The following is a 26,920-nucleotide window of genomic DNA, read 5'->3' on the forward strand; positions in this document are numbered from 1 at the left end:
TGTTGCTCTCCTCTGCATTCTCTCCTATTTGCCCACATCTTTCTTAAAGTGAGGCACCCAGAACTAGACACAGTACCCTAACTGAGGTCTCAGCACTGCCAAGTACAGCAGACAGTTACCTCCCATGTCTTACATAGGACGCTTCTGTTAATCCACCCCAGAATGACATTTGCTATTTTTATTGCAGCATCACACTGCTGAGTCATATTAAATTTGTGACTTACTATAACTCACAGATCCTTTTCTGCAGTACTACTGCCTAGCCCAGGGGTGGGCAAACTTTTTGGCCCGAGGGCCACATCGGGGTGCGAAACTGTATGGAGGGCCAAGTAGGGAAGGCTGTGCCTCCCCAAACAGCATGGCCCCTGCCCCTATCTAACCCCTTCCACTTCCTGCCCCCTGACTGCCCGCTCAGAACCCTCCACCCATTCAAACCCTCTCCCCCCCTGCTCCTTGTCCCCTGACCGCCCCCTCCTGGGACCCTGGTCCCTAACCACCCCCTGGAACCCCAGCTCCTATCCAACCCCCCCATTCCCTGTCCCAACTGCCCCCCCAAACCTCCACTCCATCCAACTGCCCCCTGACTGCCCCCTGGGACCCTTATCCAACCCTCCAGCCCCCTTACCATGCTGCTCAGAGCAGCATGTCTGGCAGCCGCGCCACGTGGCCAGAGCCAGACATGCTGCCGTGCTGCCCTGCATGAGTGCGTGGCAGTCTAGAGGAGGAACAGCAGGGGAGGGGGCCAGGGGAAGAACTGTCGCACAGGCCGGATGTGGCCTGCAGGCTGTAGTTTGCCCACCTCTGGCCTAGCCAGTTATTCCCAATTCTATATGTGTGCATTTGATTTTTCCTTCTTAAGTGTAATACTTTGCACTGGTCTTTATTGAATTTCACCTGGTTGATTTCAGACCAATTCTCCAATTTATCCAGGTCATTTTGAATTCTAATCCTGTCCTCCAAAGTGCTTGCAACTCCTTCAGGTATGGTGTCATCCACAACTTCTATAAGGGTACTCTCTACTCCATCAGCCAAGTCATTAATGAAAATATTGAATGGTACTGGACTCAGGACAGACCCCTGCAGCACCCCACTATATCATTCTCCCAGTTTGACAGCAAACCACTGATAGCTTCTCTTGGAGCATGGTTTTTCAACCAGCGTGCAGCCACCTGTAGCGAGGGGAGACTCACCAGTGCAGCGCCTCCTGCTGGTCATCTCGGGAATTAGCTCTTTCCAGCCCGGAGCGCCCTCTGGTGTCTCGCCTGCCGCTGGCCCCTTGTCCTCCCAGACTTCGTGCCCTTTACCGCTGGCCCCTTGTCCTCCCAGACCTCGTGCCCTTTACCATCTAGCCCCTGCTCACTGGAGCAGACTTCAGTGTAATGGCTATTCATCATTGGCAAGGAGTTAGGACCTGTTGCCTATCCCCAGGCTGCCCCTCTGCAGCCCCAGTACCTTTTATAGGCCTTCACCAAGGCCTGCAGCCTTGGGGTTTACCAGGTTGGAGCTCCCCAGCTCCCTCTGCCCTTCCCCAGCACTGCTCCACCTCAGGTGCCTTGCTTCCAGGCAGCTAGCCCTTCCCACTCCAGGGCTAGAGTGAGACTCCTTCAGGTTCTGACCCACATCCCTCTTATAAGGGCCAGCTGTGGCCTGATTGGGGCGTGGCCCCAACTGTGGCTGCTTCCCCCAATCAGCCTAGCTGTTCCCAGCCACAGCCCTCTCCAGGGCTGCTTTAACCCCTTCAGGGCTGGAGCAGGGTGACCACCCCACTACAACACCTTATAGTAGTTTCACTTCGATCACACTTCCCTATTATGCTTATGAGAACATGCACTTAGATGAAACATTTCTTACAAAATCTTACAGGGAACACTTAACAAAGGATATGCAAAACTGTTCATTTATAGCCATCAAAAATCAATACACCCTAATAAGGGTTCTATTTAAAAGGCAGCTGGCCTCACTGAATGATCATTTTTAACATATCTACCAAGGTTTCTTTGCCCTGTCGCTTGCTTTTTGAAAAAGGAAAAGGAAAAAACCTACATATAGCTGGTCATATTTTGTCTCTTTCTGAATTTCTCAATCCTCTTTCCCCCATAACTCCAACTTGTCTGTAACATGTGCAGGCATTTTTCAGCTGCAGATCTCTGTTTAAACACACATCACATAACATGACCCACTCATGTAAATTACACAAAAATTCCAGATACCGGCTAAATACGGCCTTACATTATTCTCTTGTGCATTCTGTTGCCTTAAAAAATAACCAAAATAAAACCCAAAAAACCCACAGACATTCCATAGTCACAGTCCTACACTTTAAAAGTATATCAACTGGATTTAAATGGTAGACATCATACTCAGAAGTATGTTTCTGTAAGAGACAATAACCTGATAATGTACTTAGACCTTCAGTAAGCTAGCCCTGCCTATATAACACCCTCTAAAATGTCCGCCTCCCCGGTGTCTATTCTATTACCCAATGCCCAGAGCACTGAATCTGTACTTTTGCATTTTCCATTGTCTCTGTTTTGTGTCATGATTTAAAACATTCCTAACAAACTGGACTAATAAAGCTTATGCTCCCAGACGGGTAAAATCTTAACAGCATAAAATGTAACAAATGATTATGTTTACTCTGTGGTAAGATATTATGTGCAGTACACCCAGATGAGGAATTTGAATTGACAGATCCTAAAATCAATATGGATAGCAACAGCTTGAAAGAAAAGAAAAATCATCCAGAGATTTAGCTTCAAGCCTTTCTGAAGCCACTTGATGACAGTTATGACTAAAAACAATTGTATGAGATGCAAGCACTTGGGGAATAGCATTTAAATGGGAAAACAAATAGGGCTTTAGCCAACTTCCAAGCTCTCTGAAGAAACTAAGCAAATTATACACCAGTGACGCACCCAAGTAAGACAATAATAGACCAATTCTCACAGGATTTGATCTGAAAATTGTCATCACAAACAATCCCTGTTAATCTTACTTTAGCCATTCCATCAAATAGGTAGGAGAAACTTAAGGATAGCATTACATATATTAACTATATATGCTAGCCAGGCCTTAAAATGTACATTTATTATAGAAGGAAATGGAGCTTGTGTTTTGAGTACTAATACCATCACTGTACTAGAGAGAGATTTTTATGGTCACCAAAGGTGCTCTGTTGCAAGTGAGGCAGGCTTATCACAGCTTATGCTGGTTCCCTGGCTATTGAAGAGGAATGGTTTTGCCCTCCTTAGACGACGCAAAGCCCTTTTATATCAGTATAATTACATTCATACCAACACAAGCTCTCATGTAAAAATGTCACAACCACCTTACCCCCCCTTCCACCAAACTGACAGTTTTAAGTGTAGAGCAGGCCTTAGAGGAATCCCCATTGGTGGCCTGGCTCCCTTCTCTTGAGTTACTGCTGAGATTTGAAAGAGATATTTTTGACACAGCTAAGTGTGAACTGCAAAGGAGTTCTGTTGGAACCATCTTAATACCAAAAGCAAAGTGAAAGTGGCCTGTAATTTCATCAACAGCCTAATCTAGCTAGATAGTCTGAATAGTTGATGGGTCACACAAAATATTACAAGAATAGCATTACAATCATCCATTATGGCAAATTTCCTATGGCATAATTCTTTTGACTTCACCCGAAATCCAAGGATAATCATCAAGGATATACATGTATTTGTAGAGCCATGCTTTTGGATTCAGGAATAATCATAAAATACCACAGTGGGGCCTGAGCTCAACGCTCATGCAGAATAAAAGTTTTGAAAGTATAGGAAAAGAGAGCCTACTCCTCAAGCTGAGTGCAATCACTTCCCACTGACTTCATAGGAAGTTGAAGGGATGCGGCATCTTCCATTATTGAGTCCCATGTCACAGATAACATTATGTTATTCATGAAGATGTTTGTCATGAGATGCTTGGGTCCCCATCTCATTTGTTCATTCAGAGGCTGACAGTATGGTTTGTTACATAAAGTACATGTCATTCTCCAAACATTACTATCATGGTACTGGGGTGTGATATTAGCTTCTAGGTCGCTCAGTATTACTCAGAACCTACGATGATAAAGATGTACATTTATTTATCCAAAGCACCTCCTGACATTTGGGGAGTTTCCTGTGTCATACACACAAGTCCCAGATAGCAGAGAAGGTACACTGGGAATAGATGTAGATGAAAAAAAGCAATGTCAGATTAAAGGATAGAAAATAAAAATCCATATTTTTAATCCCCTCTCTTGCCCCTCACCGCATAATTTAGGCATATACAGTTTTCATCATTTTGTAAATCTTAAATCTCCACTGTGTCTAATCCATTGTCAGAAATCCCATTCCGAAAGCATTGCCTCTCCCCAAATATCTGGGAGGTATCTGCAGAAAGTGTATTTTTAATTATACAGCACTGTGGATTTGTAAGTGGGAAAGTCTTCAGTTGCACCATAATGCTGTACAATGTTTAGTAATTAAGTGAGAAGACAATTTATTAGAGCTCTGTGTGTGCATGTCTTGATAATTGGGAAGTCAAACTACAGTGGATCAGCATTTTCTTCCTGAATACTAATTCAGAAATGGGCCAAATTTCAGGGGCCTGAATCTCCTCTCGAACCAGATTTACACCAGCATAACTCAACTTCAATGGAGTTGTTGCTGATTTACACCAGCATAACCCAAAGGAGAATCAGGCCCCAAGAATGTTATCCTAAATATGCAGGTTACCATGTTCAAGAATCTACCACCAGAGGATCTCCTGTATATTTAAAATAAGGGTTCATGTTACATGTAGTAACAATTGAGACTAGTTTGGGTAAAGGTTTGAGAATACAGCACCGCAAACATCCCTGGAGAATTGTTGTTTTAAAAAGTCATACAAAATGCAAGGCTCTTATACAAAAAAGTGAAGGGTGTAAGACCCAATCCTGCAAACCCTTACTGACATGAGAAGACCATACCCAGTCCAATGGACGGTAAGGACTACTCATGCGAGTCAGTGTTTGCAGGATCAGGTCCCTTTCCTCAAAGAAACAATTCAGGTTTTCATTGCTATCTGGTTTGTCCTGTTTTTTGATACTGCAGTGCCTAGACTGGCTTCTAGAACATCAGACATTTATTTTTGGGTCCTGTCCTTTAACCTTTGCTCCTGTGAGCAGTCCCAAGGAGATCCCAGGGAGTACTCCCACGAGAATCCATGAGGGGAGTGAGACCATGCTCCCTTCTGCCAAGGCAAAATGAGTCAAATTAAAGCAGTTATGAAGTCTTAGTGATACAGTGCACTGGCTGTTTGCCTTTGGAGACCAAGGTTCATATTCTGAGATAGGTTAAGTGGAAATGAGTCAAGGTGTTATCACTGCCCAATGTGACACTTCTTATATTCTCTGCTAAAGAAGGGCCCTGGACTAGAGTAGCAGGATTCAGATATTACCTGTGATTTAAGAACATATTCCATTTCAGGGGACTCGTACTTTTTTGCCACCTAAATATTAATGCAGGAGCAAAAAGTGACTACTAAAGTTAAAACTGCACAACAGTTTCACATACTCATGGTTTAAAAATTAACCAAATGGACTCCTGGCATAACTCAGCTGAGAATCAGGTCTAGACATTTTTTTGCTCAGAATGGAGCAGATTTTGGTGAGTAAGACAGAGCCTCGGTACAATTTTCCTCGGTGTTAGCTAGCATGACTCCATTTTGAAAAGGCTTTGGACGTCATGAAGCTGGTGTAAATGGGCAAAGTGCCACTGAAGTCAACGAAGCTGCACCGATTAGCAGCAGACAACTTGGCCCATTTTTTGGTTTTGTTAGGACCATGATTTCTGTAAGAAAACCCTTATGTACTATAACTTTCATTCCTCGAGATGAAGTTCATGCTTGTTCTCCATTTCAAATTGAACAGAATTGGCAACACCCTTTTAGTCAGTACTCAGCCTGTCTGACAGGCTGAGTTGTGTGTGGAAGCTTCCATTACAGCCCGCAATGTCTTTTCATTCTACACTCATGCCTGCACTTTACTTGACCTTACTGGTTCTCTCTCATGTTGCTTAGAGTTTGGTTTTGATGTTATTTAACTAGTATGTGGGAGCTTCAGCTCTGAATTGCCTTTGTTTTTTTACAGTTTACATCAGATTCTTAATGGTGCTGTAAAGGAATTAATGTTTTCTATTATTAATAAAACTAAGTAGTTACATCATCATAGCCCCCACAATATTCCACTCAGATACCCAGCAGAATCAGAAAGATTAGAGTAATTCAAACAAGCACAGTAGCAACAGACAAAATATTTTTTTAATTAATTATTTACCAATCTGCAGGGTTTCAGTGCCACACAGAGTTAGCATAGCTTTCTAGATTAATTATTCAAATCTTTACAGTTCAAGAACAAGGCAGCTAGAAGAGGCACAAGACACAGCAGATACTAGGAAAGCCACCCTCTTTTGTCCCAGGTCTCAATAGTTTACCTGGCTCAGTGCCAAATCCGATCCTAAGGATCAGTCAATATATAAATTCAGACCAATTATAACCTTCTAGCATTTCATATCTGCTCAACCCCTCCCCTGCGTCTATAATTAGCATTAGAGGCTCCGCCTACCCCCCCCCCCCAGGCACAAGTAAAGAGTATCAGTAACATCAAGAAAACATGTCAGAGAAGGAACATAATTGCTAAGTGGATCGGACAAGTAGTCCATAAAAGGCAGTATTCTGTCTCTGCAAGTGGCCAGTGCTTTGGAGGCAGATTCAAGAAACCCTGAAATAAGCAGTTATGGGAAAACCAGTCCCTATGGAAAGTCTCTTTCTAACCCTCCCATAATTAGAGATTGGCTTATACCCTGTTCCTGGAGGTTTTACCCTTTCCCAAACTCATGTGTGTTGAATATTTAGTATTAAAGCTCGGATAACTGTGTTAGCTATACAAGAGTCCAATTCTTTTTAAAACCTTGCTAAGCCTTTGGCTTTTAAGTATATCATGGAGCAATAGTTCAACCAGCTTAATTGTGCATTATGTGGAAAAGGTGGCATGCCCAAGACACCCCCTCCACCTTCAGTCACCACAAAGTGGTTGATGAGAGGTTTATTATTTTTCCCTAATTAGGAGGAGTCTGGACCGGATCCCTCTCAAATTTCAAGGCCAGAAAGGACCTCTTGAATAGCACAGGCCATAGAACTTCCCCAAAATAACTCCTCGAGCAAATCTGAAGTGAAGCAGCTGTGGATTTTTCCTGTACAGTCACTGATGTTGTGAGAATGACATTTGAAGTGTGATACAAAGACATCAGATTTTCAATTTTATCATGTCTTGCAACACTGCTGGGAGGATAGGCCCCACTGACATTAGTGAGCTCTGATTCAAAGTGGCGCCTCACAGCGATGACCTTACAGACAGATACAGCAGTTTGGCATATTAAACAATGGTTTTGCATTTAAATGAGGTGGCATAATAAAAAAAAAATCCACTGTCCAGTTTGGGTTAAAAGCTCAGTTTTCGCTGTCTAATTTGTGACGTTTACTTCCACTCGCATTCAAATGCCTTACTGAAGTCTAAGTGTATTATATCAAAGCTGTTACCTTTATTAAACTTGTAATCTCATCAAAAACGATATCAAGTTAGTCTGACAGGATCTATTGTCCATAAATCCAAGTTGATTTGCATTAATTATATTATCCTCCTTTAATTCTTTAGTAATCGAGTCCCATATCAGACACTCCATTATCTTGCCCCGTATTGATGTCAGGCCCACAGGCCTTTAACGTCCCACGTCATCCCATTAACTCTTTTTAAAATTGGCACATTAGCTTTCTTCCAGTATTCTGAAACTTCCCCAGTGCTCCAAGGCTGGTTGAAAAGTCAATTAACGGTCCAGCAAGCTCCTGAGCCAATTCTTTTAAAAGTTATGAGCTTGCTGATTTAAAAGGGGCTAAGTTTAGTAACCTCCATTTAACATTCTCCAGTGATACTAGTGGAATGGGAAGAGTGTTATCACCATATGAGGAGACTAGATCAGCAGTTCTCAAACTGAGATTTTAATGAGGTCACCAGAGCCAGCATTATATGTGCTGGGACCCAGGGCTGAAGCCCAAGTTTCACCCCCACCCAGGGTGGCAGGGGTCAGGCTGCAGCCTCTCCCCTGACCCCCGGAGTGGCAGGGCTTGGGCTCCGCCCCCTCCCCCCAGAGGTCATATAGTAACTTTGTCAGAAGTGGGGGTCATGGTGCAATGAAATTTGAGAACCCTGGGACTAGGAATACATCATCTGTCCCCCTGCACCAAATATAGAACAAGAATATGAAGAACTGCCTTTTTTGCAATTGCTAATTCTGCCATTTCCATCTCGTAATGAACCAATACCATTGTCAGGATTCTTTTTGTTCTAATATATTTTAAAACACTCATTCTTATTGTCTTTAATTGTGCTGGCCATAGGTTTCTCCTTGTGTCGCTTGGCTTCCCTCATCAATTTTTTACAATTCCTAATTTCTGATTAATATTAATTACTATCAACTTTCTTTTTCTTTCATGTATATTTTTATTTATACACACACACTTACAGCTGCCTTCACTTCCCCTGTAAAGCCAGGTCAGTTTTTTAAACCTTACAGACTTGCCCCCAAACCCACAATCGAGGAACATCTAGTAAGGTGTTATAAAAATTATTCCCAATTATCATTCACATTTTTCTGATTAAGTTCTTCCTCCCAGCTGATCTGGCTCATAATTGTTTTCAGCTTTGTGAAGTTGGCCCTATTAAAGCACAGTATTTTCTTTTTTATACATTTTACTGGTCTGGACTATATTCTGCTTGCACATTATAAATGTGATCAAGTCATAATCACTTTTACCTAAGTTACCATTTATTTTTTGGTCTATGATCATAGTTTCTCTTTTTCTGTCAAGAAAAGATCAAACAAAGAACACCCTGTGTTTGCTGCAACACTTTTTGAATGATAAATCTTTATGAATTTTTAAATCTATAATGTTTAAAAATTCCAAGGATGCTTTAGTACTGGCAACATGAGACCTCCGACATGTGTCACTCAAATGGAAGCTCATTCTCTTTGTGACAGTTACCTATGCAGTAACCTCCATGGTCTAGGGAATGGGATAGGGATGAGGAGACCGAGCTCACTTGCTCAAATGGCAGATGACCGTGTCCATCTTCAACAGTTCCCAGGAATGGTCCATGCAATGCACAGCTCAGTTATGCAGGAACAACAAGTCTGTGTCCCTTTATTCTTGCATAAGGGTCCTTGGATCTAACTCCCATTGATTTAGTTTTCCAAGGATCAATCCCTTAAACAAGGCTAGGATTAGGTTCTTAGTGGCAATAAAAGAGTTCCTAAACAAGGAATCTGGACATCCTCTTTAGGTGTACACATTTGAACCAATGGCTAGGCTAGAGATTGGTGAATAGATTCTCCCATTGTCTCATGCAATGGGTACCTGAGAATTGACGTCCAGACTGGGATTTTCAAGTGTGTCTTGGAGAGTTAGACATTCAAATCCGATTGAAATCTATAGGATTTGGGTACCTAACTCCCATAGGCACCTTTGAAAATCCCAGCCTGGAGGTCCATTCTTTCCTGTATCTCAAACTGCAGGAGTTGACAGCTTAGGCAACCACCAAAAAAAAAGTTTCCTAATGGATTATAAATTATAGAAGGAACATTCTTTGCTATGTAATTAATGGAAATTTACCATTTTTAAGCTTCCTGCAGGAAATTTTCCATGTCAAATCAATTTGCAGATGGGACCCAAGAGGCAGAAAAATCACAACTGCTTCAGTATGCTTCTTCATTAGATTGTTGCTGCGGGTTTAATTTTCAGTCACGTTCTTTGATGACTTTGATCTTTGATGACAGTGTTAACTCTATTTGGTCCTCAGTACCACATTGATTTTTAAACAGTCTTTTGAGATACCCTCACTAATTATTTTGCTGGAAGTTTAATTAAATCTTTTCACACAGGAATAAGCTTTCCCCCACCCCACTTTGGAATAGCAGCTAAACATTAGAAGGCATGTAATCAGTGAAAAAGAAGGATGCATAATTATAGCTGGCAGACATGCACAGAAGGAAATAAAGCAGAATGTGGCTGCAAAGTACCAAATTTCAGTGCAAGCAAATGTCTACTAGCCTTCTCAGAATCCATTGTCCAACACACACAACAGAATTCATGCCTGTTTGAGAACAACAGGGGCTTTTGAAAATCTGGATTTATTCTATTTTCAGTATAAATAGTTCTGTATAAGAGGTTTCCATTTGAATCAGACATTACATTTATATGGCACAGTGGCACTGTTGGAATTTTAAGGATTTTACATGAGTTTGTGTTAAATTTAGACTCAGATGATTATAATGGATGTAAAATATCTTAATTAACGTTTTGATATTTACAAGTCTGACACAAAATTGCAGGCAACTCTGCCAACATTTATTTTTATGAAAAAAGAGAAGACATGGAACAAGTGTTTCTTTAGGAACATACAGTTCTTTTGTCTGCAGTTGTGTGTCTGGGGCTGTAACTAACATATACAGTTTTCTAGTAGAATCCTAGGGGTTTAGAACATTAGATTATAATGGAAATCAATTGTTCCGCATTTCCTCCCAGCCATGCATTCATTTTTAGAAAAAAGAAAAGGAGGACTTGTGGCACCTTAGAGACTAACAAATTTATTTGAGCATAAGCCTGGACCAGTCCACACAAGAGATCCACTTCCTGGACACTACGGTGCTAATAAGCGATGGTCACATAAACACCACCCTATACCGGAAACCTACTGACCGCTATGCCTACCTACATGCCTCCAGCTTTCATCCAGACCACACCACACGATCCATTGTCTACAGCCAAGCTCTATGATACAACCGCATTTGCTCCAACCCCTCAGACAGAGACAAACACCTACAAGATCTCTATCAAGCGTTCTTACAACTATAATACCCACCTGCTGAAGTGAAGAAACAGATTGACAGAGCCAGAAGAGTACCCAGAAGTTACCTACTACAGGACAGGCCCAACAAAGAAAATAACAGAACGCCACTAGCCATCACCTTCAGCCCCCAAATAAAACAATGCATCATGATCTCCAATGCATCATCAAGGATCTACAACCTATCCTGAAGGACGACCCATCACTCTCACGGATCTTGGGAGACAGGCCAGTGCTTGCTTACAGACAGCCCCACAACCTGAAGCAAATACTCACCAGCAACCACACACCACACAACAGAACCACTAACCCAGGAACCTATCCCTGTAACAAAGCCGTTGCCAACTGTGTCTACATATATCTATTCAGGGGACACCATCATAGGGCCTAATCACATCAGCCACACTATCAGAGGCTCGTTCACCTGCACATCTACCAATGTGATATATGCCAGCATGTGCCAGCAATGCCCCTCTGCCATGTACATTGGCCAAACTGGACAGTATCTATGTAAAAGAATAAATGGACACAAATCAGACGTCAAGAATTATAACATTCAAAAACCAGTCGGAGAACACTTCAATCTCTTTGGTCACTCGGTTACAGACCTAAAAGTGGAAATTCTTCAACAAAAACACTTCAAAAACAGACTCCAACGAGAGACTGCTGAATTGGAATTAATTTGCAAACTGGATACAATTAACTTAGGCTTGAATAAAGACTGGGAATGGATGGGTCATTACACAAAGTAAAACTATTTCCCCATGTTTATTCCCCCCCTCTCCCACCGCTGTTGCTCAGACGTTCTTGTCAACTGCTGGAAATGGCCCACCTTAATTGTCACTACAAGAGATTTTTTCCCTCCTGCTCTCCTGCTGGTAATAGCTCATCTTACCTGATCACTCTCCTTACAGTGTGTATGGTAACACCCAATGTTTCATGTTCTCTGTGTATATAAATCTTCCCACTGTATTTTCCGCTAAATGTATCCGATGAAGTGAGCTGTAGCTCACGAAAGTTTATGCTCAAATAAATTGGTTAGTCTCTAAGGTGCCACAAGTCCTCCTTTTCTTTTTGTGGATACAGACTAACACGGCTGCTACTCTGAAACCTTTCATTTTTAGGGATTTCCTCCTCTCTCCATTTATTCCTTCCCACAGCTTCCACTTTCTCGTAGCAAAATGAATGAATTGTTCACAATATCTCACTCACACAGCTCTAATTAGCAAACTGCTGTCTCAAAGATGCAAAACCTAAATCCAGAAAACATTCTGCCTGTGCACACCATATATGTATGGGTATATACACACATTTTTCATGCTGAATCAATGGATACCTGTTTAGGACTCGAGTTAGCACACGCCTACATTCAAAGGCTGGGCAAAGCATTCCTTAGGTCAGACATCTGTTTGTCAGCTAACATATGTTCTAATGCTAATGGTATAAAATAGTGACATTCATACATAAATAGCCCATTTTTGAAGAACACATCAATATCGGTTACAAAAACATGCTATTCTTTCTATAAATGCTGTTTAGGAGCAAAAGAAAACTGTTTGGAAGCATAAGATTAACTAAATAAACCCGGAGCGTGGAGGAGCATATGGATCAGACACAGTACAGGTAGGATCTGACAGAAAAAAGTCAAATGAAAAAGTCCCATTCAATTACATCATGGCAGACAGCTAAAAAGTGACAAATGTATAAGTGCTTACATACAAATACTAGAAGTCTAAATACTAAGATGGGTGAACTTGCGTGCCTGCTATTAAATGAGGATATTGATATAATAGGCACCACAGAAACTTGGTGGAATGATGATAATTAATGGGCCATGCTAATACCAGGGTAAAAAAAATATAGGAATGACGGACTAGATCATGCTGGTGGGGGAGTGGCACTTTATGTGAAAGAAAGCAGAGTCTCAAATATAGTAAAAATCTTAAATGATCCACACCTTACCATACAATCTCTATGGACAGAAATTCCATGCTTGAATAATAAGAATATAGCAGTAGGGATCACTACCGACCACCTGACCAGGATGGTGACATGACCATGAAATGATCAGGGAAGTTAGAGAGGCTATAAAAATAGAAAACTCAGTAATAAATGGGGAATTTCAACTATCCCCCTATTTACTGGGTACATGTCACCTCAAGACAGGATGCAGAGATAAAGTTTCTTTAAACCTTAAATGACTGCTTCTGGGAGCAGCTAGTCCTGGAACCCACAAGAGGAGGGGCAATTCTTGATTTTAGTCCTAAGTGGAGCACAGGATCTCATCCAAGAGGTGAATATAGCTGAACTGCTTGGTAATAGCGACCATAATATATTTACATTTAACATGGAGGGGAAGCATCAAAGAAGCCTACCACAGTAGTATTTAACTTCATAGAGGGGAACTACACAAAAATGAGGAAGCTAGTTAAACAAATTTAAAAGGTACAGTCCCCAAAGTGAAATGCCTGCAAGCTGCATGGAAACTTTTTTAAAACCACTATAGAGGTTCAAATTAATGCCTCTATAGAAATCTATGGTATGCCCACAACTGGAATACTGCATGCTGGTCGCCCCACCTCAAAAAAAGTATTAGCATTGGAAAAGATACAGAGAAGGGCAACAAAAGTGATTGGGGTATGGAATAGCTTCCGTATGAGGAGCGCCTAATAAAACTGGGACTCTTCAGTTTGGAAAAGAAATGACTAAAGGGAATATGATAGAGGTTTATAAAATCTTGACTGGTGTGGAGAAAGTGAGTAAGGAAATATTATTTACTCCTTTACACAACACAAGAACTAGGGGTCACCCATATAAAATTAATAGGCAGCAGGTTTAAAACAAAACAAAAGAATGTACTTCTTTACACAACATTCAGTCAGCTGTAGAACTCATTGCCGGGGAACGTTGTGCAGGCTAAAACTATAACAGGATTAAAAAAAAAAAAAACCCATAAAACCTCCACACAATGAACTAGATAAGTTCATGGAGGATAGGTCCATCAATTGCTATTGGCCAAGATGGCCAGGGATGCAGCACCATGCTCTGAGTGTCCTTAGCCTCCGTTTGCCAGAAGCTGGGAGTGGACAACAGGCAATGGATCACTTGATGATTGCCTGTTCTGTGCATTTCCTCTGAAGCACCTGGCATTGGCTACCGTCGGAAGACAGGATACTGAGCTAGATGAACCACTGGTCTGACCCAGTATGTCCATTCTTATGTTCTAACAAGTATGCAAAAAGCAGAATTAACGCTTATTGACAGGTGGAATAATGTAGTGAAAGATATTCATGTTCTAATCTGAATTTTAATTCAGTAGAATTTACTCCACACACATTCACAGGTGTAATTCCATTGGCTTCAAGAGGACTATATAAGGGCTTGAAGGATTGGACCCTAAATTAGCAGAGGCTCCAGTTTACTCAGTCCCAAGCTCCACATGTGGCGAGTTCAAAATGATCAAAGCAGACTTAATACAAGGAAAGTGAATAGGGGCCTTTGCTAGACAAGTGCAAGGAAGAAAGGAAGCAACTCGACAGAAGCTGTATCGGAGGTGGTGTTTGGTGACGGAGATGAACTGAATAGAAAAGATAGTGCAAACCGAGGCCTATCTCAAAACAAGCACGGGTGCTAAGGGAATGAGCTGAAGACCCCCCATGGGGACTTGGTTCTTCATGTCACATAGCTAACACGTCCAATTCAACAGCACACACTGAGCACAACCGGTTGAGGAAAAGGCTAGTCATTTCTGAGACCTTGAAAGAATGACCTTGTGCAGTTGAGTGCAGAGCTCCTCATCCAGACAAGACTAAAAACAGGCACTGCTGTCAGTAAATAAACTGAAACTCAGACCTTAACACTGCACTGTCTTAATCCGTCTAAAGCAGTGGCTTTAGACGGATTAAGACAGTGCAGTGTTAAGGTCTGAATTTCAAACTTTAAAACTGGCGCTTTGCTATCTTTGTTCAGGGAGAAGAATCTTTGGTGGGAGCTCATAAATATCGTACCTTTTCAGGCACATGTGATCTTCAAGCAGATGGTGTCTCATAGCTGGAAACTGAGATAAGCTGCATACTAAATTCTTACTGCTTCAGGTTCTCATGCTCTCGCTGGAGCAATTTCTAGAACAGTGCACAATACAGAATTATTATTGAAATGAAGCTGGCTGTCAGCAAAACCGATAGGGGGCCCAATCCTGCAGTCCAGCCAGCATGCAAAACCCCCACTGAGTTCACTCTTGTGATTAAAATGCTTGAAATAAGCTAAAAACCAGTTCCTGTGGTGATGTTAGTGCTTGCCTCGGAACCAGATGTCCTATAAACCTTCTGTCTTGCACAACGTGAGTGCAGAAAATTCCTTTTCAACAACATATTCTCAAGCACTATTGCAAATGGAATAAATGCCATCTTCAGTATCTGTCACTGACCTGTAGAAGACTATGGAATATTGTACAGAGATGCAAGTGTAATGCCTAGAAAGTGGCCTTTACTTCCCAATGACTCCTGCTGAAGGAAAAACTGCACCAGCTTCTCTCAACAGCCTCTCCTGGCTGACCATTGAGTAATTTGTAATGGGAAACTAACACAAACCTTTGAAAGAATGATTTCCCAGAGAACTGGGAACATCCTGGGAGCTTTCATCAGAGAACTTTGAAATTAACCCAGCCCATCAACCCACTAGTACAGTTCCCAGCATACACCATAGTGATATTCTACACGGCTAAATTACAAAGAAACTTAGCACAGTGAAAGGATTTAATTAAACTTGGCACGTCAAGTGCTGAATATTTGTGTTTGACACAGACTAAGTCCATTGCCAAATGCTGTTGCTATCTATTTTATTTCTGCAGGCACAATATTGACCCTGCACTGGCCTTAGAACCCACAGAGGGATGAATCGAGTCCAGGGTGTTTACATCTCTAATTTTAGCAGGTTTTTCCCATCAAGAGCATTCTGAGAATCCCCAAGCAGCTGCACCCTTGCAATGCATTTCTGTGTAACTAGGTTATTGGAAATATTGTTCAGGCCCTTTTAGCAATATTACACGTTTTGTATCTTTACACATCGGCAAGCATTAGTGAGTCAACAAAGCTAAATGGAAGTGATATTTGCACCTGCCAGCCACACTTCTTGTCAGAGCTGAAAGTCATTTTGAAACTGCTACAGGGTCAATGGGGAGGAATTCAGGCTAATTAGCACACAAGTTATCTGGTCCAATTATTCAACATAAAAAATAGCTGCAGAAGAAGAAACAGCACCAATCTCACATGCTAGAATGTTCCTGTAATGCCTTAGGAACACAATACAGCTGGAAAGCTTATGTTCCTAATCTCTCAAATTAAGATCTGTAAGCTTTTTAAAATAAAAGAAAATAAAGTCACCCCAAGTATACAGTTAAATCAAATCAGCTATCTGAAAAGGAAAGGAAAAAATATCTGAAAATATCTACCATAGAGACAGATTGATAGTTAGATTTGTTTAGAGGCTGTTGAATGTTTAAGAAAGTCCCCCATTTTGATCAGAGTGGCAGAAAATATAGATCTCTGTGGAAATTTGATTAGAATGGATTTTCTTCCCCAGCTTCAGTTCAAGTAGAGTGCATTCACCCTTCATAGGATTTGTTCATTGTTTTCTGCTACACGTGAATCCAGCTCAATTTCAGATCTCATTGTTAGACAAGGTGAGACATTCAAAATAACATATTCAGCAACTTGTTCGATCCAGCAGTAAGTAACAGCTACAGAGAGAGTAGAAGTTTGTTCCAAGTTTTAGCTAAATCTGGGTCTCCCTCTCCAAACTTCAGCATTCTAGGGACTTGAGAAGAAAGGGGTCCACAAATCTCTTATTTTTCTAAGGTATTTGTCAAAAATACAAATTAAGGAATATCTGAGATATTTGGGAATAACTTTCACCAATAACTAGAGTTAAACATACATTTAATAGAAGTTATTCAGCCAAGTCTTAGCTCTTTTCTCCAAACATTTTTCAGGTTCAAAAGTGGCAGCATTTTCCATCTGTTCACTACATCCCTACCTTTGCCAATATTCCATTCAGTGGGCTGCGTTCTCTGCTCGGTCCATTTCTGCTGTTCTCAGGCTCGCTACAGATCAGCATGTCCACTTGTATTCACCTGGGCTTAGAGCTCCATGAGTGAGAATAGGCAGGGGCACATAAAGAGTTAAAAGGAAAGGAGGACTTGTGGCACCTTAGAGAGGTGCCACAAGTCCTCCTTTTCTTTTTGCGGATACAAACTAACATGGCTGCTACTCTGAATCCTACCATAAAGAGTTAAGAGAGCCACTGACAACTTCAATATGGCTATTCTTAAATATTAACCTGTTTTCCAAGGTGACCTAGCTATGGCAATTCAGCATGGAAACAGATAAAAGTAGATTAGGAAGAGCCACTCCAGGTGCAGAAGTGTGAGAACACCTGGTTGCTCTAATTGGCACTGAGGAGGCAATGAAATGATAACACCTAACACTTTTAGATAACACTCTTCAACTGGAGATCTCAGAGCACTTTGCAAAGAAGGGGAAAGATTAGTGCTACCTTCCTGTCGGTGCTCCTGCAGTGCACAGATTTCAGGCTCCTAAGAAAGGAAATCATATAACTCCAAGGGTCAGGCTATCTCTGAAAACTCTTGATCTACATCAGCATAGGATTTAAAAGCACAAATCACTGAGGAGATTACAATAAAATAACTTCAATTTGCAAAACAGCAAAAAGGGGGGGGGGCTTTACAGTCCCAAGTTTTAAGAATGTTTATATTTGATCTATTCTTACAGTTCCTCCAAATAACCTGCATGTCCCTAGGAAAACATTTATCACAGACATAGGCCCCAGTTCTGGGCTGTGGTCAAGCTGAGTCTGGCACAGTCTAGGAAAGGGTGGACTTTATGCCATCCTTACACCTCCTCAGTTCAGGGGATGGCAGGAGCTAGATCAACTCTCAGTGTAAACTAGAGCAGCCCTAGAGACTGCTCATATTTACATTCTGATTACAATGGTCCTCAAGGGTCCAGCCGGCAATAGCTGGCACAGAGAATGCTCCTATTTCACTCCTTCTCTCTTTGGGGCAAACCCCCAGCACAGTCCTGCATCAGCCACTGTGAGGAAGCCTATCCTAGGGCTAGTCTGCCACCCCATATATTTCCAGGGATCCTGCCTTATGCCTGGGCTATTCCCAGAATGAAAAGATCCAGCGGCCTCCTTTATACCACTGGTAGAGTAGAAAGAGGCCAGGACACAGCCTGGAATCAATCATCCCTCTTCAAATTAAGTGAAATTAAGTCTGCATAGAAACTAGTCCTTCTCTGCTCATCCTCCAGGGCCCAAATATCAGAGGGAGGAAAAAGAAACAAAAAAGGACCCCCCCATGACAAACCCAGAGCACACTGCCTGGTCCTCAGAAAATACATTCCCCTAGGGACTGGACAGTCCCAAACTGGTGACAGATATCCTTATTTTACATACAGGAAAACTAAAGCACAGAGAACTTAAGGCCCAAAGGAGAGATTTTTAAGTGCCTAAGGGATTTAGGAGCACACACTCCACTAACTTTTAAATGGGACTTGTGCTTCTAAATCCCTTTCGCACTTTTAAAATACTTCCCCACCTCCAAGTTTCAAGTGCTACTAATTTTGAGTGCCCAGATTGAGACACATGGGGCCTGGTTTGCAAAGATTGCACAGCACAATCTTGGACTTTTCTCTGCCAGCAAGCCCACTTTTCAGCTCTTTGTATTTCTGTCAGGAAAGCTCATCACACTGACTGTCAAAATGCATTGCTGGGATGAGAGATGAAATGAAAGGAGAGGAAACAGAAGCAGTTCAAGGGAGTTTTTATGAGTTTTACAATACTTTGAAATAAAGTGACTTCTCAGTTTCGGACTGTTTCAGACTGAGTCTAGCCCCACCTTTATGCTTTTCATCTAATGTTGTATCTATAACCAACTCTCTGCCACCATAGCATTAAGTGTATCTGGCAGTTTCCTGATCATTGTGTGTAACTAACAAAGAGATGCTAAGTTGAAGTGGCAAAGATTAGGGGGAAGTGAACAATGGAAAAATGAGGGGACATTCGGGAGAGGGAGAAAAAATAAGAGGAAAAGAGCAGTCAATAGGACTACTCATGTTGAAAACTAAACATGAGCATAAGTGCTTTGCTGGTCTCGGGGTAGCGTGCTCAGCACTGCAGAGGCTCAAACCCTTAAATCATGAGCCAAAGCTCAAGGAAGTCAGTGGAAGTCTATTGACATTTATAGATTTTGGATCAGGCCCTTAAACCACTCTCCTAGCCATCATTACCTATGGACACGAATGGAAGCAGCCTCTCCTCCAGCACAGCCATGCCATACGGCAACCAGCTACTAGGAGACTGGACAGAATAAATCAAGCTTGATATAGTGAAGACTTGCCCACTCCTAACATCCCTGTTCTGCTGTGTAGCACCGAATACCCAAGCCACAAGCAGTGTTGGATATTTTAACTGTGTTTCAAACTCTAATTTTTCATTAAGCCAACATGTCAAGAGCATTCACAATTTTGTTTGATTGTAAATATGTTTAATCCTTTGTCCATTGGAGCATTACAAAAACTCATCGAAGCATATAATTCAGAAAGAAGCAAATCTGCCCAGCAGAACTGTTAATTTTGAGACACTCTGTGGAATTCTAGAATTAAAGACAAACACATCTTTCATATTGGCAAATTATATTGTTTACAAGTCTTCCTGCAGCCTTGTTGAAGCAGCAGCTAATGATCCTTCTCTTTTTAGTAATCTACTCCATGATGCTTGAAATATTTTTGCATTAAAAAAAAAAAAAAAAGACTGGAATAACCTGAGCGTCTTGAATGGGTGTGATATAACACCAAGGGATGTAAAAAAGAATCAATACGGCAATCACCTACACCTGGGATAGAATATCTTGATTTATATTTAAAGATCCCTAGATAGTATAATCTTATGAACACCGCTGTCCCCCCAAAAGCACGTTTAAGAGCAAATTTCAACTATTAATTTCACTTCTTACTAGCATCTAAAGCAGTAGTTCCCAAACTGGGGTTCGTGAACACCTGGGGGTTCACGAAATGTTACAGGGAGTTCTCGGGAAAAAATTCCCTAATGGTGGACAGAGCCTTGTGGACTTCCAAGAGCTAAGCAGATCAAAGCAAGCATATCTATCACACTGAGGAGATTTAAACTTCAAGACTCCTTATACAAAATAGAAAGGGAGGTGGATTTTTTTTCTGTTTTTAAAATTAAATAGGCCACTAGTGTTGTTTTAAAATTATTATGAAGAACAAGTTTAAGCTTTGTTGTAATGTGCGTTGTTTGCCTGGACTGCTCAAGACCTGAATGCTTGTGTAGGAGGAATTCTTTGATTTGGCTTCTTAAATACCTTCATGCTGTTTCACATTTGATACTCCTTGATGAAACATAGGTGCCAGAGGCTCCAGTATGGGGGAGCGATGAGGGTCACGTGCCTCCCCCATGTTGGCACCTCCCCCCGCACTGGTTCCTCACCTTTTTTTCCAGCAGCCCCAGCAGGCCCCCCACTTTTCCAGCAGTGCCCCCCCAGACTCCTTTTCTCTATTGACACCTCTGATAGGAGCCTTGTCTTATAATAGGTTTAATCAAAAGCGATACAAGCTACAAAAGTGAGATCTTGGAAGAGTGTTGCTGTTTTCATAATGTAATAAAAATACTGTAATGATAATTAATAAATAGTGTGTAATAAGCATGACATAAAACAAATTTTATATTTCCAAGATCACTGCTTTTATAATTTATGCTGAGGTAAGGGAGAAAATCCCTGGAAATATTCATTTTTAGAAGGGGGTTCATGAGACTTGACATTTTAGTGAAAGGGGTTCACGGGTTGTTAAAGTTTGGGAACCATTGATCTAGAGGTACCTTGAATCTGTAGCTTTGTCTTCTTAGCAAATTCCTGGAAATTAATGATTCAACAAGCACCCTTAAGAGGCGAACATAGGTAAACAGAGAAACAAGGGGTAATTTTTATTAATTATTAAGCATTTATATAGCACTGTACATAGAATTGGAGTTAGAACTGTTCCGTGCCTCAAAGAGTCAAATAAGATATAACAAAAGATCACGAGAGAGAAGTTTTAGGGGTTATTAATCGTAAGTGATAATGCAAGGGGAGAGGCAGCCTTCCTACGGAGGGGGTTTTGAAGGCTGGTTGCTGGCTGCCTGGAAGGCTATAACGATCACAAAGACAGGGGCTTCAGCTTCCAGACACTTTAAAAATTAATCTAAATATTGCTTTTGCATTTCAAGCATTATCTCACAATACCTCCCCATACACACCCATCCATCTAAAAGCATGATATCATCCACATGTTGGAGGTCCTTGAGGATAAATATGTTAGCAGATTGGGAAGTGCTTCAAGACGTACTGTATACGAGCAAGTACTATTATTTGTGTTTAAATATTAAATGGATTTTGGGAATCTAAACTGTCTCTTGAAAGGAAGAGTCCAAGGAAAATTCTTTTAGGGCCATTATTTTCCCAAGGGAGTTTTCTGGTATGACATTCAGACCTGTTTGCATATTGATACTATGGTGATGAATGAATTAGAAATACTTTTAAAGAGACGGATAATCCAATTTATTTTTCAAACTGCTAATGACTATATCATCACTGTATTAACTGAGACACTAATTTTACCTGAAAAACTATTGCAACCTATGGAGCAGTGTTTATTTTATTCACAATCATGTGGCTAGATTAGACAGTCAGAATTAAGGATTTATAAGAGAATAAAACAGCAACTGCTTTATCACCATATTCATTGTGTTTCAATTTGAACCTTAGGATATGCTGAACTGAGAGAAGCTTTATGTGAAATCAATGCACACTGTGTATACACAGCCTGTTTCAAGTATTAGTGTGCAGGCTGGTCCGTGTTTTAATGGAAACATCATCTACTGTAAGTAGCCAGCTGTGATACCACTGAAAGATGTGTTTAGATTGGCAATGCTAATAGTGTTATGATATTGCAAGTATTTTTGATGTGCCTGTAAGCCGAAAGCTATAATGGCCTGTGGAGAACTTGCTTCATACAAATCACATTACAGTAGATTGATAGTTAGTATAGCACAGAGGTATATTTTAAAAATAGCTAAAGAACCGTATTTGGACATAATATTTGAACCCATTCTTTGAATCACATTTAATCTTCCACTTGGCTCCCTACAGGCTAGAATGAGAAGAAGGATGGTTTTAGGATTAAGGCACTGGACAGGGACTCAGAAGGCCTGGGTTCAATTCTCTGTGCTGCCACAGACTCCCTGTGTGACCCTGAGCAAATCATTTAATCTCTCTGAACCTCAGTTCCCACATGTATAGTGTAGATAACAGTATTTCCTTCCTTCCACCCTTTGTCAATCATGTGGATTCAGACTGTGGGCTCTTCAGGGCACCATGTGAGTGCAGAGCACCTAGGTGCTGCCATAACACACTCAGTAATAATAATTAATACAGAATCATAGAATATCAGGGTTGGAAGAGACCTCAGGAGAAGGCAAAACACACATTTCCTAGCTTATTGTGAACGACGGCGCATGGGCAGAATCAGTAGATTATTTGCCAAATTGCTGTAACTTAAAACAACAAATGGCAACATGTCCTGGCAACAGTGAAAGTGGAAGGCAATGGCTGTGCTCAAGCTGTTACCATTAGAACTGGATGAATAACCAACACTTTAGTTCAGTGGCCAGTCCGAAACATAGTGGAAATAAATGTTTTACATTGAGCCCCAACTCAATAAAGAAAACAAAAGAAAAAAGGTTTGGGGTCAAATTAACATTTTTTTTTGTTTTTTTGTTTTGTTTTTTTGGAGGGGAGGGGGCGGGGGGGGGAAATGTTTTAAATTTAATAAAACGTTAGGAAATGCCAAAACAATGTCCTTCTGAAACAAAACAGTCAAAACTTTCGGAAATGCTAAAGCAAACCATTTTTGACATTTCCAACTTTTTTTTAAACTAAGACCTTTTCAGATGACCTGAATCTACATTTTTTGGCAAAACAAAAATACCACTTGCATTAAAAATTTCACCCAGCTCTAGTCACCAACCTAAATCCATAGTATTTCAACTGCTCAACATCTAACCAGCCTGCTTAAGCCTTGGGCTAAAATGTAACCAAGCATTTCCAAGGCCAATTCAGGATCTGCTACCCCAGGCAGGTTACTACATGAGAAAAACCCAAACACCTGAACAAGAGCTCAGGCATTCTTACAGATCCAAGCATTAATCGCACACCTCTGTTTGACCCTCTTCACTTACTGTACTTCATCACTTGGCAAACATTGGCACAGTTCTATTGTGGTCTCATGATCTGGAGTGATTAAATATCAGAAAAAGTTAATGGCGCAAAGCTGAAAAAGTTCAAATCTTTTGAATGGGAAGTTTATTTTTAAAAAACTTCTGGATGGTTCTCTGGATAAAAAAAATGGTTATATGTAACTACGTAATCCACACACCTTCTAGGTATGGTATTCTGTCCCATCTAGGGGCACTGAGACCTCCAGTTGGCTTTTAGCTTATGCGGTAGAGGCTTATGCATTTAGCTCCAGAGATCCCAGGTTCGATCCCGCCCGCCGACGACCGGGGTCTATCGGTGTCATAGTTATAAAAATATCTATAAATAAATTTAAATTGGTATTCTATTATTGCTTAACAGTGCAATTAAATGTGTGATTAATCACTGCTTTTTTTAATCTTGTGCAATTTTTTAATCGTTTGATAGCCCTATATTATATATTAGTAGTGAAAAACCCATGCTGTTGCACAGTGTAATTTGTAGTCACTTTTGTAAAAAAGCTGAAAATGGCTGAGAGTTTAAAAACTGGACAGCAACAGACTGAATCCCAGTGATGACTGAACCTGGTGATAAGTCTAAACCAAAAGAGCCCTCAGCCATGCTTGTAGCTGTTTCCATCAATTCACACTGACTCAAGAGACACTGTAGGATCCAGAGTGATGTTTGGGGTTATTGTGTAATTGGTTGCGATGATTTGCATGTGGGTTGTGTTGTGCTGGAGAGTTGTGTGGATTTATGTGGGTGGCAAATGAGGGATGTGTTGTGTGATGATAGACTACATGTGTTAGGGGTTATTGAGTGTGCTGGTTGTGGTGTGTGGGTGGTTGTCTTGATTTGTGTCTAAGGGAGAGTTGTGCTGGGAGACATGTACCCATTTATGCAGGTGGCAGTTGGGCCAAGTAGTCCACTTATCTGTGCAGTTATCCTTGTACAATGGAATTGCTGCCTGTAAATTAGCTGGAGTCAGGATGGTGACTGGTTGAGTTACCTCTGACATCACAATGGTCTAGGACTCTTGGCATGGCATAGACATGCGCCTTACTGTAGCCATACACCCCATGGCTATAATTTGTAAAAAGTTAAAATGGCTGAGAACTTAAAAACTGGACTGTCACAGATCATGAAACCCAGTGATGATGCAACCTGGTGCTATTCTGAACAAAAAGAGCTTGCAGCTGCTTCCATCACTTCATGCTGACTCAGACTTGTAGGCTTCAGAGTGACATTCCTGGAATGACTGAATAAATGGATGAATGAATCTATCTATGGCAGTGGGGCAGGATGAGTCCAGTCCTGTAGAGTGCAGAGAGTTCTCAACTGCCATTGAAGTCAATGAGGATCCAGGGAGATCAGCACCTCACAGATCAGGGCCCATATTCACATTGGGCCTGCACCGAGTACAGTATTTCTGTTAATTTGGACAAACCTCCATGTGATTTAGATTAATAGTGTTAAACAAAACAGATTCATTGAGCAGAACGCACAGATTCTTGTACTACTATTTCTCTGTCTAGTTTATTTATTTGGGGGTATGCTTAGCCATAATTAAATTATACTGATGCACTGTTTAAACAATTTCTGCATGAATTCACCCATGGGGGCTGCCTGCAAACTCTCTCTTCTCATTCAAATGAACAAAAAATGCAAGAGTTTTCATCAAAGAGACACATTTTATAGCTCTTTTTAAATGATAAAATAATGATTATTTTATTGTTGTAGTTTCTATTTAAAATGGGATGGCTGTGATTTATTTTGGGAATTTCCTGAAATGGACTCAATTCTAATCTGCTGGTGTTGTAAATAGCAATTTTTCTATTATTCTGCGTGTTTTTTTTTATGGTACAATAATCAGATAGTTTTATGACCTTGACGTCAAATAGGCAAAGCAGCAAGGGAATTAAACAGTAAGGTAGATAACTAGCCTGAATCAAATAGAATATAACAGTTTTCAAATCTCCTTATCAAAACAATTTAGCAAATATACATTTGCATCCTGGACCTAGAGAGATAATATATAGTTTAAAATGTATGCTACAGTGTGATCAGAAAGGTCCGCTGAATAGTTGTATTATCTTGATGTATTTGGGTTAGTTATAATCTTGAAATTTTAGAAATCTTGAAATTTGGCCAAAAGACAAACAGGATAATTCTAAAATTAAATATTTAGTAGATTTGGTAGCCATCTGGAGAAACCTTATATTCACTGTAAATCTGTTAATTTTTGGAAACTGATGAGCTCTACATGGTGAGTTTATTCTTGAAAAATTAATCATATTCTAAAAAGTCTCCAGAAACATGTATACAAATTTCTCAGTAATTAATGAAAATGGAGAGTATTAATGACTGTGACATTGAGGTCAAGGTCAAACCCCAGATTTTCATTGAAAATCCAAGGAAAATTATCTTTCAAGTACCATATAACAGAATGTCCAATTTACCGATAGGAGGTTGCATCCAATTTATTATATATTCAAAAGAACTAGATTTCATGTGGGGCTTATTTTTTTCCTAAACACTGATGTAGATTTTGACATTCTATATAGTTCTGTGCTATGATTTATCTTGTTCAGTTGTCCCCTACATCCATTCATCACCATCTTAAAGTACTTGAAAAGATGACTAACCCTAGCGGTTCCCTTCCTCTCTTCTCAATGCTCCTCTATGCATCTTATATTCCCAAGTACCATTTTTTATCAAGAAACAAGAGACCCTTTGGAAACACACAACACAGGAATTGTTTCAGGATAGTGGGATGTAGAAGGGTTCTATGAATGAGGAGTGCTTTATCAGAGTTAAAGCTGATGACATTTTTTAGAAGGGATATAAAAATCTCAGATGGGGTGGACCGGAAGCAGGGTCTTAGCCAAAGTCCCTTCAGCATTGCTGGTCCTTCATTCAGGGCTAAAATTCTTGGGCCAGATTTTTAAAGGTATTTAGGGGCCTAAAGATGCAGATAGATACTTAATGTTTTTTCTTCCAAAAATGCCAAACGTGATGGGCGTTAAAGGCCTAGTTGCTTTCAAAAGTCCAGTTAGGTGCCTATCTGCATCTTTAGGTACCTAAATACCTTTGAAAATTTGGTCCCTTGATACCTGCACAGCAAGTAACAGGGCTCCCTGTGGTTTCTTTCTCCCCATAGGGGAGCCAGAATATGGCCTTTGCACACTTCTAGGGTGAAGGGGGTTGACACCCATAATTCTGCTTTGCATATGTAAATGGTCACAAGTATTTAGGCATATAACTGCTCAATTTACTTATACAAATGCTATTTGTACATGCAGTTTGAAGCGACTGGGTGCCCCAGAACTTGGATACCTGATGCTGGGCATCCATCTGGGCATCTAAATTAGCTGTTTATTTAATATCATTTGGAAAAATTGGCCTGCGGTCTTAATTAACACAAAGAGCTCATCATTATTTAGTGTCTGTATCTACCCAGGATAGTAATTACAGAATTGCACATTATAATCCTTCTTCTAGTAATTGTTTAAACTAGAACCCATACAAGCCTGAATGGAGCTGCTTTTACAAAGTGCACTAAATCAAGCCAAGTCTTAACTTTTCCCTTAACTTTTATTACAGCATCGTGACAGTGCACACATCAATACATCTAGAAACATTCAATGCGGCGTCCC

This window comes from Eretmochelys imbricata, chromosome 10 (genome assembly GCF_965152235.1).
Source record: "Eretmochelys imbricata isolate rEreImb1 chromosome 10, rEreImb1.hap1, whole genome shotgun sequence".
Taxonomy (NCBI): Eukaryota; Metazoa; Chordata; order Testudines; family Cheloniidae; genus Eretmochelys; species Eretmochelys imbricata.